This window comes from Echinops telfairi, unplaced genomic scaffold, assembly GCF_000313985.2.
Source record: "Echinops telfairi isolate 266 unplaced genomic scaffold, ASM31398v2 ScPeMD7_7424;HRSCAF=8462, whole genome shotgun sequence".
Classification (NCBI taxonomy): Eukaryota; Metazoa; Chordata; class Mammalia; order Afrosoricida; family Tenrecidae; genus Echinops; species Echinops telfairi.
Window position 1 is genome coordinate 64,691,610 of NW_022111324.1, and position 15,080 is coordinate 64,706,689.

The window sequence follows — 15,080 nt, forward strand, 5'->3', positions numbered from 1 at the left end:
GGGGGGCGGCGGGGCGCACCTATCGAAGTCATCTTCTCTCCGTCAACCATGTTTTCATTTTTGTTTTGTTTTCATTCACCTGCTCCATGGCAGTCATTCCTCAGCTCAGATTTGAGAACTGTTCCCGTTCCCCTCCCTTTCCCACAATGAGACAACTGTTTCTCAGGTTGGTTAGCTTGGTTGATCACCTCAGATCTACTGGGCATGGAAAAGAACTCTGAGATCACTCCTCAATCCCCCACCCTGCCTGCCTTCTTCCTTGGGGCACGTCTTCCTCTCTTTTCTTGCTTGCTGCTTCTAAAGTTGGCTGTTTTCCAGAATACCCTCCCCTGTTTGGTGTTTGGGCAGTATGAGAAACCCACCAGAGTTTCTTTGCAAAACCAGGACAAGCCATCCAAGTGCCTTAACACTTCAAAACATCCTCGGGCTTCTGGATCTTGATTTAGTGTATTCAGCTGGGGCGGACATTTGTTTGTTTCTTTTTAAGTAGTAGAAAGTGATGTGTGGACCTAATAGTTCCTTGTAACCCACATGCTGAGCTCCCCCCCCCCAACCTTTTTTTTTTTTTTAAGAGAGAGAGAGGGTGCTATTTTCAGCATTGCCCTCTGGATTATGATAGCAAAACCATTTGCTATCTGTGTGTGTCTGCATCTTGTCTTCTTGCATGGCCACCGGTTCTGGTAGCACCACGCAAACAGAGCAAAGGAGCTTCCCTAGTTGAGCAGACCCATGTGACAACTCACAACATAACTGAAGCAAGCATAATAAACAAACACACATAGTCATTCTACCGCACTGAGGAATGCCACGGGAGGGGGGTGTGGGTCCTCTCCAGGTCCTTGGACTCTTCCAGAATTCCTCATTAAGATTCTGAAAGGGGGAAGGGGTGCAGCTAGGGAAAAGGTTGCCTGGAGGGAATGGAAAAGGGGAGGAGGGACGCTTTGCCCTCAGTGCCTTTCTCACTGAGAACCTCCAATCACCAAACATAGGGGGCAGAGGGGGGATACTCTATCCTGCAGACCCTTCTGACAGAGCTGAGGAGGTACACAGGGGTGGGTCGTTTGACATACTTAAATGATGACCTGGGTGACCTCCCTGCAACTTCACAAAGTCCCTGGGGAAGGTGAAAGGGTTGGGGAGAGGGGAGGAAAGAGGCTTAGAGGGCAGGAGGAAGACGCTTAGGACTTACAGCAGCAGCAGCAGCAGCAGAATTTCCAAGCCTGTGACAGCAGTCCACAATTTCCTGCCACCACCATTACCCCAAAGACCCCTGCCCCAGATCTCCTCTCCCCAAAGACCAAGGACTCTCCCCAGCCCCTCCCAGTCCCAGTGCCCCAACTCTGCCCACACTCTTTGCCACTTTACCCAGCACTGAAGTCTGTATCCCGGAAGGGGGATGGGAGGGGTGTTTCAAGAACAAATCTAATAGGAATTAGGATTCATCTGTGTCCCTAGCACACACGCTGACAGTTTTGCAGTCGTGGTAAAGCAGGTAAGTCTAAGGCAAGTGGGCAGCACTTAGGGTTGTGTTATTGAGGGAGGGCTTGCTCTCTCTTGCTCGCTTGCTCGCTCTCTCCTCTTAGAGACTCTAAGCAAGTGAAGGGGGAAGGAGGTAGCAATCAAGATTGCAACCAGGACTGCCAATAAAGAATGCCCCAGATGCAAATGTCTGTCTCCAGATGTTGATGATAAGGATTTGGACCGGTTACCTTGGCCGGGTCAGAACTGCAGCAGGTTAATCGGGTGAGTCGTCGGGGGATTTTAAAGAAGCCGAAGCCGGTTTCTTGGGCTACGAAAGTCTACAAACCCCCCATGCAGGAACCTTGCACATCTTACACACGCCTCCTTTCACTGGGCTCCCGCGACCTCGGCGGGCGAGGGGGTGCTGGCCGGCCCGCCGGTGGCAAGGGCACGGCCACCCGCTCTGCCCCCGCGGGCGCGGGGCCGGCCTGGCCCCCGGAGTCCGCGTCCCGAGCGGCTGGGCACTCACCGAGCCGGGCGCCGAGGGGCAGAGGGGCGCCCGCCGCTAGCCGGAGCGCCGCGGCGCCTCCCTGTTCTCTTGGTAGCGCCGGTCCGCACTCCCTGTGACCCAGGACGTCATGATGCCTGTCTGTTTTCTCAATGATAACTTGGCAGAAGAAGAGAGAGGCTGCCAGGTTCTCCTCGGGTGGTTACGTGGTATGTGCACGTTTCTGTTTGCATGCGTTTCTCTCGCTCTCGTTGGAAAAATAAATATCTATCTTTCTTGAAAAAAAAAATCCCGGCACTGTCAGGATTTGATTGCCTTATTGCGTTTGCATAATTGACGCCTCTGGGTGTGTATAGATGGGTGTATGTGCGTGTAGGTTTTTTTTTTCTTTTTCCCCTTTAAATCCTGCTGCTACCGCCGCCGCAGCCGCTGCAAAGGGAAAGCAAGCATGCGTTCATCTTTTGTCTTTCATTTTACCTTCAGGGTGACATCCAGTGCCAACTGCTCCCTTTTGACCGCCGCCAATCCCCGGCTGGGCAAAATAAATGTTTAAAACCTGGGGGGAGTGGGGGTGGGGGGGAGAGGAAGAGCCCCCTTCAGCCGGAATGCTGGGGTTTCCATTCCTTCCGATCACCGGATCCCCAATCTACCGGACCCACCTCCCAACCCTGCCAAACCATTTCCCGTCTACCCACCGGGCCCAGGCAGAGGATCGGCACCCAGAAGGCGAGGAGCATCCACCCGAGCAGACAGACGCTCATGTTCCTGGGTCGCACTTGCAGACTTGCATCTCTCAGTAGCATTCCCAGTGTGTAGGCCTCTCACCACTGGAGCTATTTTTGTCTCCCAGAGATGTTCTTTAAAGCCTTTTTTTTTTAAGTGGGGAGGGGGCAGGGAAGGGAAAAAGAGAGAGGGAGAAAAGCCCCTGCCCTTCTTTGAGGGGTTGCTGGGCACATCATAATATTTGGGGAACTCCTGACATCTGACCCACCAGGGGCGTTTGGAAGGGCTGAAAGGACACCGCATTATTACATGGATTGTCGGGCACATGCAGAAAACTTTGTTATTTTTTAACAAAGGTATGGTTGCTGACTATGCGTCCTGTTGTTGTTTTTTCTAATCGTGTTCTCTAGCATCACTAGGAAAGGCCCCAAGAACCATCCTTCATATTTATTTCTACAGACATGATGGTGTGGTCTTTGAAAAGGGGTGGGTGTGGCCACAGGCAGGTAAAGCACAGATCATACTTTTTGACCTATTTAGCTCGCGTTACTTTTACATCGTCTGGTATGTTTTGTGTAGTTTCTACCCATATCACAGCTTCTCACCATGTGGCTACTACTGAGGACTGTGACTCGTGGCAGGTTTGGCCTCTTCTTTATCACCAACTACTCACTCATTTGAAGATGTGGAGTGGGGACTGGCCACCACCCCACCCCCACCCCCACCCCTACCCCCCTCAGTGTAAAGTCACTATTGCTGTTGATTCCAAGACCCTAAAAGATGTCAGCAGAAACCGAGGGTGCACCAAAAAGAAAGCATGAAGGAGAGTGTCAAATCTGAAAAGCCAGGAAGATGGTGGGGGGAAATGTTCCAAACTCATCCTAGATGATCTGCAGATGCTGCCGTTTACAAACAGTTTACCTATTTGAGAAGTTAGCAAAGTTTCAGGAAACCAGAGAGTAACTTGTTACCTCTTTTGCCTTTGGAATCACAGCCCAAGAATCACAAGACAATTCCATAGAGGAGACGTAATGATGCAATGACTGAACATTCAGGGTTGGAGAGAGCTTTGGTGAAGCAAACCTGAGATTACTGACGGGTGGTCAGATGCTGCCACTTGAGTGGTGACTCTCCACCCTTGACAACTGGACAGAGTGACTCTGATCCTGCTTCTCAGTTACCCTGGAGTTCCTGGAGGCTGCCTGGGTACAGCACACAGACTTGCTGAGGGGTTGGCAGGTCAAAGATGGAGGGCAAGAGCCTATTCAAAGCCAGGGTAGGGGTCACATACAGATCATATTGATAACTTCTCAGTAACCAACCTGAACCCTGGAAAAGTACATCGGCCTTGATAAAAATAGAAAGTTAGCCAAAGAAGAAGACTCAATTAGATGGTTTGCCACAGTGGCTACACCAGTGAATCCAAGCAGAGCAAAAGTCTTAAGACTGGCACGGGACCAGATGGGTTCATTTTGCGGTACCTTGGCTCCCTGTGAGTCAGATGGTCCTTTTTATTTATTTATTTGGTATTACTGCATTCTCTTTTTTCCTTCCTTCCTTCCTTCCTTCCTTCCTTCCTTCCTTCCTTCCTTCCTTCCTTTCAACTTATTAACCTTCTAAATTGGCCCTTCCAGACCCACCACAAAGGAAAAGTACCACAACTGTGACCCTTTATTCCTGGAAATCCTCCCCACCCCCCTCCTTCTTTTCAAACAAATGCCTACCATGCTATTTTTTAATAGCCCACATACGAGTGGAAGTATTCAAGTGGCTCCCTGACCCAGAGTTGAGGTATTTGAACAAATAGCAAAGAGCAGATGGGGCTACTCAAATTCTTTAGCCCAGTTACTCGAAATCCAACCCCTTTGCCAAGGAAGCCATCTTTCTGTTTGTTTATTCAAGCTCCTACGCTTCAAACTACTTTACAGGCTTCATTTTCTAGCTTCACCATAAACAGAACTTTAAAATATTAGTTTAGCACATTCAGTTTAAATTCCCAACCAAGCCAAAGGGCATAAAATGCTCACTAAAGTGCCTAGAATGAATAGAAAACGCTCATGAACCCTTTACTCGCACTTGTTGTTGTTAGGTGCCTGCACGGCTGTCCTCATTCACGAGGACCCCATGTGCAACAAAACGAAGCACTAGCCAGTCCTGTCCCGTCATTGCACCAGTGCTACGTTTGAACCCACTCTTGTAGACACTGGGAGCCCTGGGGCTGTAATAGTGATACCTCGGGCTGTGATTCGCATGGTCAGCAGTTCAAAGCCACCAGCAGCTCCTCAGTAGAAAGACTGTCTTGGAACCCACAGGGGAGCACTATGAGTGAGCAGGGACTTGGTGGGAGTGAGTTCGGTTGTGTCCACTGGGTCAGTCCATCTCGTTGAGGGGCTTCCCTTCTTCACTAGCCGCCTTCCTTACCAAGAATGATGCCCTTTTCTGGGACTTGGTCCCTCCAGATAATTTGTCCAAAGAATCTAAGATGAATTCTCACAAGCCTTGCTTCTAAGAAGCATTCTGGTGATACTTCTTTCAAGACAGATGTGTTCATTTGTCCGCCAGTCTCTGGCACGTCACACACTGTTGACCAACTCCATCATAAAGAGGTCATCCGTTCCTATTTGGTCTTCCTTATTAATTTTCCAGGTTTCACCAGTATATAAGACAATGGAAATACCATGGATGGGGTCAGGAGCACTTTAATCGTTGGCCACGGTGGCAACAAGGTGACACCGTTGCCTTGAAACACTGAAAAGAGGCCTTTTGCAGCAGATTTGCTGAATTCAACACATGGGTTGGTTTCTTGACTGCTGCTTCCATGGAGATCAATTGTGCATCCCCCCCCCCCCAAAAAAAAAATCCTTGACAACTTCAATTTTTCCTGTCAGGATGTTGCTTATTTGTTGAACTGTGAAGATTTTTGTTTGTTGGTTTTATTCTGAGGTGTAATCCATACAGAAGGTGGTGGTCTTTGATCTTCATCAGTAAATACGACAAATCTTCCTCACTTTTAGCAAACACAGTTGTATCATCTGTGTATAGCAGGTTGTTAAACGAGTCTCCCTCTCATCTTGAAGCTCATCTTATCATAGTCTGGTTTCTTCGATGACCTGTTCAGCATAAATATTGAATAAGAAGGATGAAAGGAAACAACCCGGATGCATTTTTTTTTCCTGATTGAAATGGTATCTTTTTTTTTAATCAAACAAGGGTAAGCATATTTCTGGTATTACTTGCTTTTAGTCAGGATCCGTCTCACAGCAGCAATGATCTCTCTCCTTCCACACCCTCTTTTAAATCTAGCTTAAATTTCTGTACTGCTGCAACTGCTTTTGAATGATCTTCAGGGAAAATGTATCCGTGTGTTATTAATGATATTGCTTAATATTTTCTGCATTCCATTGGACCACTTTTCTTTGGAATGGGCACAAATATGAATCTCTTCCAGCTAGTTGGCCTCAAGGCGCTTTTCGAAATCCATTGGCTTCAACATCCCCATTAGCATTCTCACAGACCTGTTCTCACCAACGCTGATTAGATGTTGCTTTCAACACCAATAGATCTTAATCATAGTCAATCACCTGAAACGGTTGAATGTCCCCCGGTCTTTGTGGCACGATCACTGTGTATTCATCCATCATTCATCCATGCATTGTTCCTGCATTGTTCAAAGGTTGCCCAATGAATCCTTCTATATCAGGATAAATGGCTTGAATTTTTTTCCTTCAGCTTGAGAAGTGCCAACCATGTTCTCACCTTTTGATTTTCTAACTGCAGGTCTTTGCACATTTCATTAGAATACTTCAGTTTCTCTCCCCATTTTCTGCTCAGGTCTGCTTCATCAGTTTTCCATTTACTTTCGTATTCTATATTCAAGAGCACAGTTCAGTCTTGTCTGACATCCATTGTGGGCTTTACCTGCTTTCTCATCTTCTTAATGACCGTTTTCTTTCCTCCTGTGTGGTGTCCTTGATGTGCCTCCACAACTCCTCTGGTCTTCAGTCATTAGTGTTCAGTTTGCCAAATCTGTCCTTGAGATGGTCCCTAAATTCAGGTGGGCCGTCCTCAGGGTTATTTTGACTCTCGGGGACTCGCTTTAATTTTCCTGAGCTTCAGCTTGCTTACACTTGCATATGGGCAATGGATGATCTGCTTTGCTGTGGGCCCCTGGCCCACCTTTTACTGACAGATGATATTAGATGTTTCTATTCTCTCATTCCATAAATGAAAAAAAATGTTATGTGATTTCTGGCATCCTTTCTCTCATCAAGGCCTTATTTCGCAATTACTGCTCCTTTTGTTCGTTTCCAACTTTCACATCCCAATCACCAGTAGTTATCAATGCATTGTGATTGTATGCTTGATCAATTTTAGACTGTATAACTTAGTAAAATCTTCAACTTCTTTGGCATTAGTGGTTGGGTTGGTGCATGAATTGGGGTTAATAGATTGACTGGTCTTCCTCGTAGATGTATAGCATAGTAGATCATCATGATTGCTTAATTCAAAATCGACTGGTAAGTCCATTTCAGTGCCTGTAATAGGTATAGGCAAGGGTTCGGTTTCATTTTTGACCACTTCCAATTTTTAGAGATTCATACTTTAGACATTATATGTTCCAGTTATTAACACGTTTGCAGCTGTTTCTTCTTATTTTGGGTCATGCCACTTCAACAAATGAAGGTCCTGAAAGCTTTATGCCTACCGCTCATTTGAAGGTTGATTCTACTCTGAGACGGCAGCTCCTCGCCAGTCATATTGCTTTTTATCTTTTCATAGTGAATTTACTACATGCTTACAGAGCAGATCGGTTTTCCATAAAACCACCCACACACATTTTGTTTCATCTTCTAGTTTGCAATCCCACAGTGTAACAGCCCTCATCCCGCATCACCTCTGTGGTTCCTGCTTCTTTCCGAACTGGCTATCCTTGGGTAAAAATGTTGCCCATCTGATCTCAAATAGTTGATTATTTCAAGGTGTGTGTACCTCACTAGCGTTTTTGTTCCCCTTATTGACTTACTTTTTGGCTTAGAATTGAGTCATGAGGGTAGGCTCCTTTCTAGACCTGAAAGGTAACTAAAACCCATAATCTCTGGAGTACTACCAGTCTCTAGTGACCAGTGAGTCTGGTCTTTTGTATGATTTTGAGTTTTGTTCCACCTTGTCTCCCACTCTGTCCGGGACCTTTTTGTGTGATTCTGTTCAGAGCAGTTGGCAGTGGTAGCTAGGCACCCCTGTGTTCTTTTGGTCTCAGGGTCCTGAAGATTAATGCTCCCCTGATCATCAATTAGTTCACTGGACTAATTGTTTCCATGTCTCTTAATTTTCTTTACTCTTCTTTCATTCATACAGGGAGAGACCACGAGTTGCACCTTAGATAGCCATTCACCAGCTTTTCAGACCCGGCTGGATACTCACAGTCTCTGTGGACCGTGTTATGCCAACTGACCATGGTGCTCCCTGTAACTAGAGTCCAGAGCCCCCATTCATATTTTCTAACTCCTCTTCTGGCTCAATCTCAGATACATTTCTGCTGTTTTTCCCTGGATAATTTTTTTTTTTTTTTAAAGAATTAAACCACCACATCCTTCTCTATCACGGTAAACATGCTAGTATTTGAAATACCAATAGCATAACTTCCAGGATCACAGCAAAACATAAGTCACCAGGGTATGACACACTGACTGCTTCGTGGTACTTATACTTAGAACACATAAGTTTAATGAAATCTTCTCAACAACAGCAGGAGAGAGGCACGATTATTCACCCATGTTTGTCCGTAGCTATGCAGGCACAGAGAAGCTAGATACGTTCCTTAAAGTTACACAGCTGAGATTCCGATTCAATCCTGTCAAGTCCTCACGATCAAGTTCCCTGCTTCCTACCTACCTAGACAATCTGCCCACAACATGTGCCTGTGGATTAGCCCAGCTGTTAATTCAAGTGTTCATGCCACCAGCGTCTTCCAAACTCCTCACGTGCCTTCCTTCTGCCTCTTCCCTATTAGATTATACCCATTGATCCAGGCCAAGTTCAAATCCTACTTCTTCAAAGGCATTCTTTACTATTCTTGGACATATTGATCATGCTTTCTTTTTGTTCTGCAATGCACTGTACTACTTAAGACATCACGGTTCTCTAATTGTTTCTGAGGTTTATTTAAAATCTCTTCTTCACATTCCAATTCCTTCTGACAAGACTATGCCTCCTTTTTCCCCTTGTCTCTCTTCCAGTTTGGCTGATGTGGTGCCAAGTAAAACACTGGCTCTCACTCAATAGGTCCTAATGCATTAATTGGTACAAAACTGACCTTAGGTGAGCGAGCATACCACTTTTCAATCTGACAGAAGTTGCAAGCTTTATGTTGTAAAAGTTGTGACCTTTTAGGTGAAGAAATTGAAAGTGTAGTTCTCCCTGTTTCAGAGTCTCTAAAAACCAATCAAGCAAAATCAGTGATGAGAATACGTAATTGGAAAGACATATTGCAATGAGGTGGAGCTTAATGAGTTCACTGTAGTATGTGGAAAGCTGCTTAAACTTCATCATTGTTACATTTTAGCCATTATGAGCCTTTCTTATCTCTACTTAGTGTTTTCTCAGTGTCAGAAAATTATATTTTTCTATTAAAAACATTGGGGGAAAAGAGACTCTTGAGCTCATCTGAGATTTGTTACTGGTTGGCTGTGTGTGTGTGTGTGTGTGTGACTTCTGGCAAATTATTTCACCAGCCTCACTCAGTTTCCTATTCCCACAAGAAGAAACTGAACCTGCTCCAGACCCCAAGGTTCCCGCGACTCTGAGGCCCAGATCTGAAATGGGAAGGGAAGGGACAAGTTGTAAAGATATATCAGCCTAGATGGAGCCTGGATTGTTTTGTTTTTGTTTTTATTGTGGATTTGGATTTTGGAGGTTATTTAAAAGATTCCTGGGAGCTCAGGTAAATGAACAAAGTTCTAATTCCTAAGAAGAATTTGGGTTAGCTTGGGGAGAGGGGATACATCAAAATATGCTCAAATCTTTCAAGATTGTCCCTTTTGTACAACTATATTAGTAGTTCATCATATCATTACACATCCTTGCCTAAGCCTACTACTTTCTACCATCATCTGAATGGTATGGAATGGATCCAGTTTATTTTACATGGATGGCTTCCATTTATGGGCATCTTGAATTAAATCATAAAGCTAGTCTAAGAGCACAAGTCTAGAGACAGGAGGACCAGAACAGAAAGGGTCCATTTGCACATTGTGTTTGCTGATTGCCCATTCCCTGTCCCTTTCTTTATTTGTCTCTATGAAGGTGCTTCAAAATCGTTTATGGACAAAATAGAACTAAAATTTAATGGAATTTGTCCATGAATTTTCGAAGTCTCATCACTCCTTCTCACTAGGTTTTAATAAGATAAACTGAAATGCCAAAGTGTAATGCACTCTGGCAATGCAGCATCATATTGTCAATCTTTCCTATGCAAAACTAGGGATGTCTCATTTTACATTGGAGTCGTGAATCTGAAAAATCTGCAAAGGTAGGAGAGCTTTTAGAGACAAGAATCAAAGCCCTTTGGCTGTGAACACAAGTTGATTTCTCTTATACCTTGCTAGCCTAGTACTTTACAAAGCCCTATCGCTAGTTAAGAACAGAAGCTGGTATCAGGGTAGATCAATTATAGTACACACTACCAAAGAGACAGGGTGCACACTGTGGGGAAATATTACCACTAACTCAATCTCAACCAGGACTAGATTCTTTAAAATATTTCTTTAAAACAGAAACTGATACCACGCTACTGACATAGAAGAATGAGAACAATTTCATATAAGGCAGAAGTTCTTAACATAGATTTCATGGTAGCTCTAGCGGCCGATGCGTGGGTTAAGAAAGTTATAGACTGTGTGTGTGTGTTTCTCAGGAAAAGATTCATGACTTCCCCATATTCTCTGAGGAGTTCATGCCTCCAAAAAGGTTGAGAGCCACTTATGTAAGAATATTTACTTTAAAACTGAACTCTAAGGGAATAACATATACATTTAAGCCAAATGTCATACTGGCTGCGACATCGATAGTGTCTAATAACCACCAGTGTTCAGAATGATAGCCTGGAGACAAAATAAAAGTCTCAATCATCAAAGAAATTTATTTTCAAGGTATTTTATTAGACTGACAAAGGACAATGTGCCAGCCTTTTAGACACGTTTAAATATTGAGTTAAATGAGGAAGCAGTTTCTGGGTTTGTTAGCTAGCTGAGCCACCCACTGTGTGCCAGGACAAGTGGATCCGTCTGGGGCAAGTAGCCATCAGCTCAGGCAGGATGGTCAGGAGTCCACTGCAGCTGCTGATGGTGCAAAGAACAGAGGCCTGAAACCGGTTTCTCTTAGAGGGAGGGGAGGAGAGATGGGAGGCACCTCTGCTTGGGAATGGGAACCAACAGACTGAAAAGTCTGTCTGCCGTAGGAAACTGAACTAAAGGTTGATGTTGCTAGCTGCAGTGGAATTGGTTCCAACCCACAGCAAGCCTGTGTACAACAGACAAAACACGCCCAAGCCCGTGCCGGCCTCACAACTGTTTGAGCTATGCTTGAGTCCTGTCGCAACCACTGTGTCATCCCACCCGCAAAGGGTCTTCTTCTTTTTTTGCTGACTTTAATGTTAGAGCATTAAAAAATCAAAAAGAGCAACAACAACAAAACCATTGCCTCCTACTTGATTCTGAATGAGCAAACCTATCAAACCAATACCAACTCCCTGCCATTGAGTTGATGCCAACTCACAGTGACCCTATGGGACAGATTAGACATCCCCCTGTGGGTTTTCTGTGCTCTTTAGAGGAGTGGAAAGCCTCGTCTTTCTTCTGAGGAGTGGCTGGTGGTTTTGAACTGCTAATCTTTCAGATGGAAACTGAATGTATAACCCCTATGTCACCAGATCTCCTAGCAACCATACAGGACAGGGTAAAACTGCCCCAGAGGGTTTCCAAGACTGCAGTCTTCACAGCAGCAGACTGCCACATCTTTCTTCCGCAGAGTGATGCGTGGGTTCAAACTGAACCTAGAGAAATTTATTTGGGAATCATCAGTAAACTAGTGATGAAATAAGCTGGTAAGAAAGGTGGGAAAAGATGCGAAAGCTAGTGATAAAGAAGAGACCAAAATAAAACTTAATTTGCTTGAATACAAAACAATTTGTAAGCTACAAAATTACACAGCACTTCAGGCAGACTAGTGTTTGTGATTTTAAATAGTGATGGATACCTGTATTTGTCTGATTAATTTCTGAAGATAACTACAAATCTAAGAATTTTATTGTTCACCTGGGATCTTTTCAAATGGTTTCATTGAAAGAGTGTGTTTAGTGCCTGCAATCAGAAGGAAGGAGTTTTCCTTGGCAACCAGGTTCCACTGGGGGGAAAAAAACAAACAAGATGTCACCTGATGCCACCCAGCTATGTTCTCAGCTCGATGGGCCTGCCAGATGCTGAACCAGCAGAGGAAACTCGGTGTCATGGAAAGAACACTAAACCAGGAGTCAGAACACTTGACTCACTCCTGCCTCTTCCTGCGCTTCAACCCTGTGCAAGAAGTGACTGAACTTCTCGGAGTTGGGCTTTCCTCTTTAATAACCGCCCACCAGCTTCCTGCGTCTTCAGGTCAAAGGCCTTAGAGACTTGGGGGTTCCGCAGTCTCTCAAGGGGTGGCACAAGTAAGCTCAGCCACGCATGTCAGGAATCACTGCTCCAAGATAACACCACCGATTCTGCTCCCCACGATGGCTGCGTGTAGCCCACCACTCATTTCCGTCCACTTCCATCAGCACACGTATCTAACTGTGCTGACGCTCCCCATGGTGATTGTTGCCAGCCTATCTGTCTGTCTTTGCTACTCATCCGTAAATGCTTTTTATCATTTTACTCTTAGTGTCTCGCACATGGGAGGGGGAAGGGTTCTCTGGGAAGAATCAGCCACCATCTGATCCCATCCCAAGGAGCTCTCAGGGCGCAGGGGGGTGCGCCTGGTGGCTAAATGGAAGGGCTGTGGTTTGAACCTGCCAGCCGCTCCATGAGAGGAAAACATTTCTATCCTTGAAAACCCTGTGAGGCAGCTCTACTCTGTCCTAGAAGTCACTCTGAGTGGGAATCAATTTGATGCCAATAGGTTTGGGTTCCCATTCCACGAAATGTCTGTAACTAAGCTTGGAAATGAAAAAAAAAAAAAAAAGAACCATCCATCCAACAGGAGAGGCAATAGGATATGATATGGACATTTTGGTAAGAGGGAGCCTCTCTGCCTTAGGTCGCCCACATAGCCCATTTACTTTGCAGCCTGAGGAAGACTCCGGTGGGGCACACCATTAGTCCTCAGCTGCTAAGTTAAAGGTTAGGTGCTCAAGCCCACCTAGAAATACCGTGGAAGAAAGGCATGGCGATCTACTTGTAAAAATTAAATCTACAGGTACACATTAAAAGCCTTGTGGGACACAGTTCTGCCATGATACTCTTGGGGTGTCCAGGAGGAAAGGGTGACCCAATGGCAACTTCTTTTTATTTATTTTAATTGTTTCTAAATGGAGGGGAAAAAATGGCACCAGGGACAAGGAACTGTAAAAATGTGGGCTGGGCCCAGCCCTTGAACAACCTCTGGTGTCGCATGAGAACTACTGTTCCAAATAATTGAGATTTTCTGTGCCCTGCCCTTCTCTGGCACTTTTTCTGGCTGGCCCCTTGCAGCCCTGGGGTTTTCTCGCATTGTGCACTGGGAGCCTTCCCTCTGCCCTGTGGTTGAGCCATCCTATCACCAGCACTTCTCTCCATGCTGAGCTTCACTGTGAATGGTCTACCCCTAGCCCTTACCACAGGAATTAGGGTCGCTGCGAGGGACTTGAGCCTCACTGGCTTTCCTCCACATAAGCTGCTTCCAGGTAACAATGATTCTTCATTTCCACTGTCAATCTGCTTACGGCAGAACCTGGACATTATTTCCACTGCGAATATCTTTTCTGGGGCTTGCTCAGCTGAACTGATTACGTATTTCTGGGTCTATCATGAGCCAGTGGCCAAGGAGGCCAAACGGTCTGCTGGGGAATTTGAGCAAATGTGATCTGAGGCTGAGTCGGAGCTTGCCAACCTCACAGCTAAGCCTGACATTTGTGGAAACACTCGTGCACTTAGCACCGTATCCTGGTTCCCTCTGCGTTAGTTAGTCTGGTGATTAATTCCCTCCTTGCAGGGTGGAGTTCACTGAACCAAGTGCATGCTCACGGTCTACATCCAGCCAGGGGCAGGTTTCCCCTTGAAACACTTACAGAACCAAGTGGGCGGCCTCATGGGACCCGGGGCCTCCTGCCCAGGTGCCTGATTGTTTACCTCAACACTACTGGGCATTTCTTTCCACCCTTCTGAAAACTGTATGGAGATTTTGGAGTTTGCCATTAGTTCCTGGGCAGCTCTGGCCTCCCCTGTGCTGGGTGCACATATCACCTCTGGTGGGAACAATTTAAATGCATCATTAATCCCTTGCTGGTCACGAGGAGTAGTTGTACCCTCTGGGGTTTCAGTGCCCGTGCAACTGGCTTCTACTTTCTCATGATTTAGCAAGGGAGCCAGCAATCTTTGACTCTGCATCTTGCTCCTTCTCCACAGTTATCTGCCTGATTCAATTTGTTATGTTATTTGTAATAAAAACTTTTTCAGCTTCACCTTCATGAGTTCCAGCACTTAGACACAAGCATGCTTTTACCTCTTTTAGAAGATGAGTGCATATAAAGAAAGAACGGATCTTCTAGTTACCTGTATTCCTAACATCCGGCTCTCAGAATCCCAGCCTATGAAGCAGAGCAGAACCATGTGTAGTCACCTAATCTGGTGTCAATTTAAGGATTAAGAGTGTAGGGGTGGAGTATAGGCTGTCAATCTGGAGATAGCCTATGGGACTTCTGTGGGCATGGCCTTCTTCTGAGAATTCTGGGAAATCTGGTACTTCCTCCTTGGAGGCTGAAGACACCTCTCTCTCTTTGTTACTCCGTGGGAGACATTGCAGAAGATAAGCCACTTGGACGCAACCAGACCTCAGAAGTCGGACAAGCCACAGAGAGACCCCTGCCAGCACTGAGATGTTTCCAATGACACTGGATCCAAAGACTTTCTACCCACTGGCCTGTGATCTTTTGCATTCGGCGTCATTGCATGTGTTTCGTGAGTCTGAAGAGGACTTTATAGATTGATATAAAAATATGGGCTAATATCTGACTTATGGACTTGATCTGGACTGGACTGGGATGTTTTCTCAATGTTCAATTGCTGTCGTATATAAATCTCTTTCTTATACACATATGTGTGTCCATGGGTTTATTTCTCCAGTCTACCCAGATTAACACAAACTACTCCCTAGGGGT

At 45.5% G+C, this 15,080-nt stretch overlaps 1 protein-coding gene across 3 annotated transcripts in view; it reads right to left on the reverse strand.

Moving 5' to 3' along the window:
* Nucleotides 1-2,734, reverse strand: part of ESRRG (estrogen related receptor gamma) — a 710,000-nt gene extending 707,266 nt beyond the window's left edge. Inside the window, exon 1 of one of the 3 annotated variants that reach the window (XM_045298142.1) lies at nucleotides 2,665-2,734. The gene's annotated coding sequence lies outside the window, so the exon portion shown is untranslated. Of the gene's footprint in view, nucleotides 1-1,709; nucleotides 1,799-2,446; nucleotides 2,488-2,664 lie in introns of those variants that run through there. The other 2 variants (XM_045298145.1, XM_045298141.1) reach the window with 2 other exon arrangements.
* Between the last annotated feature and the right edge of the window lie 12,346 nt (nucleotides 2,735-15,080).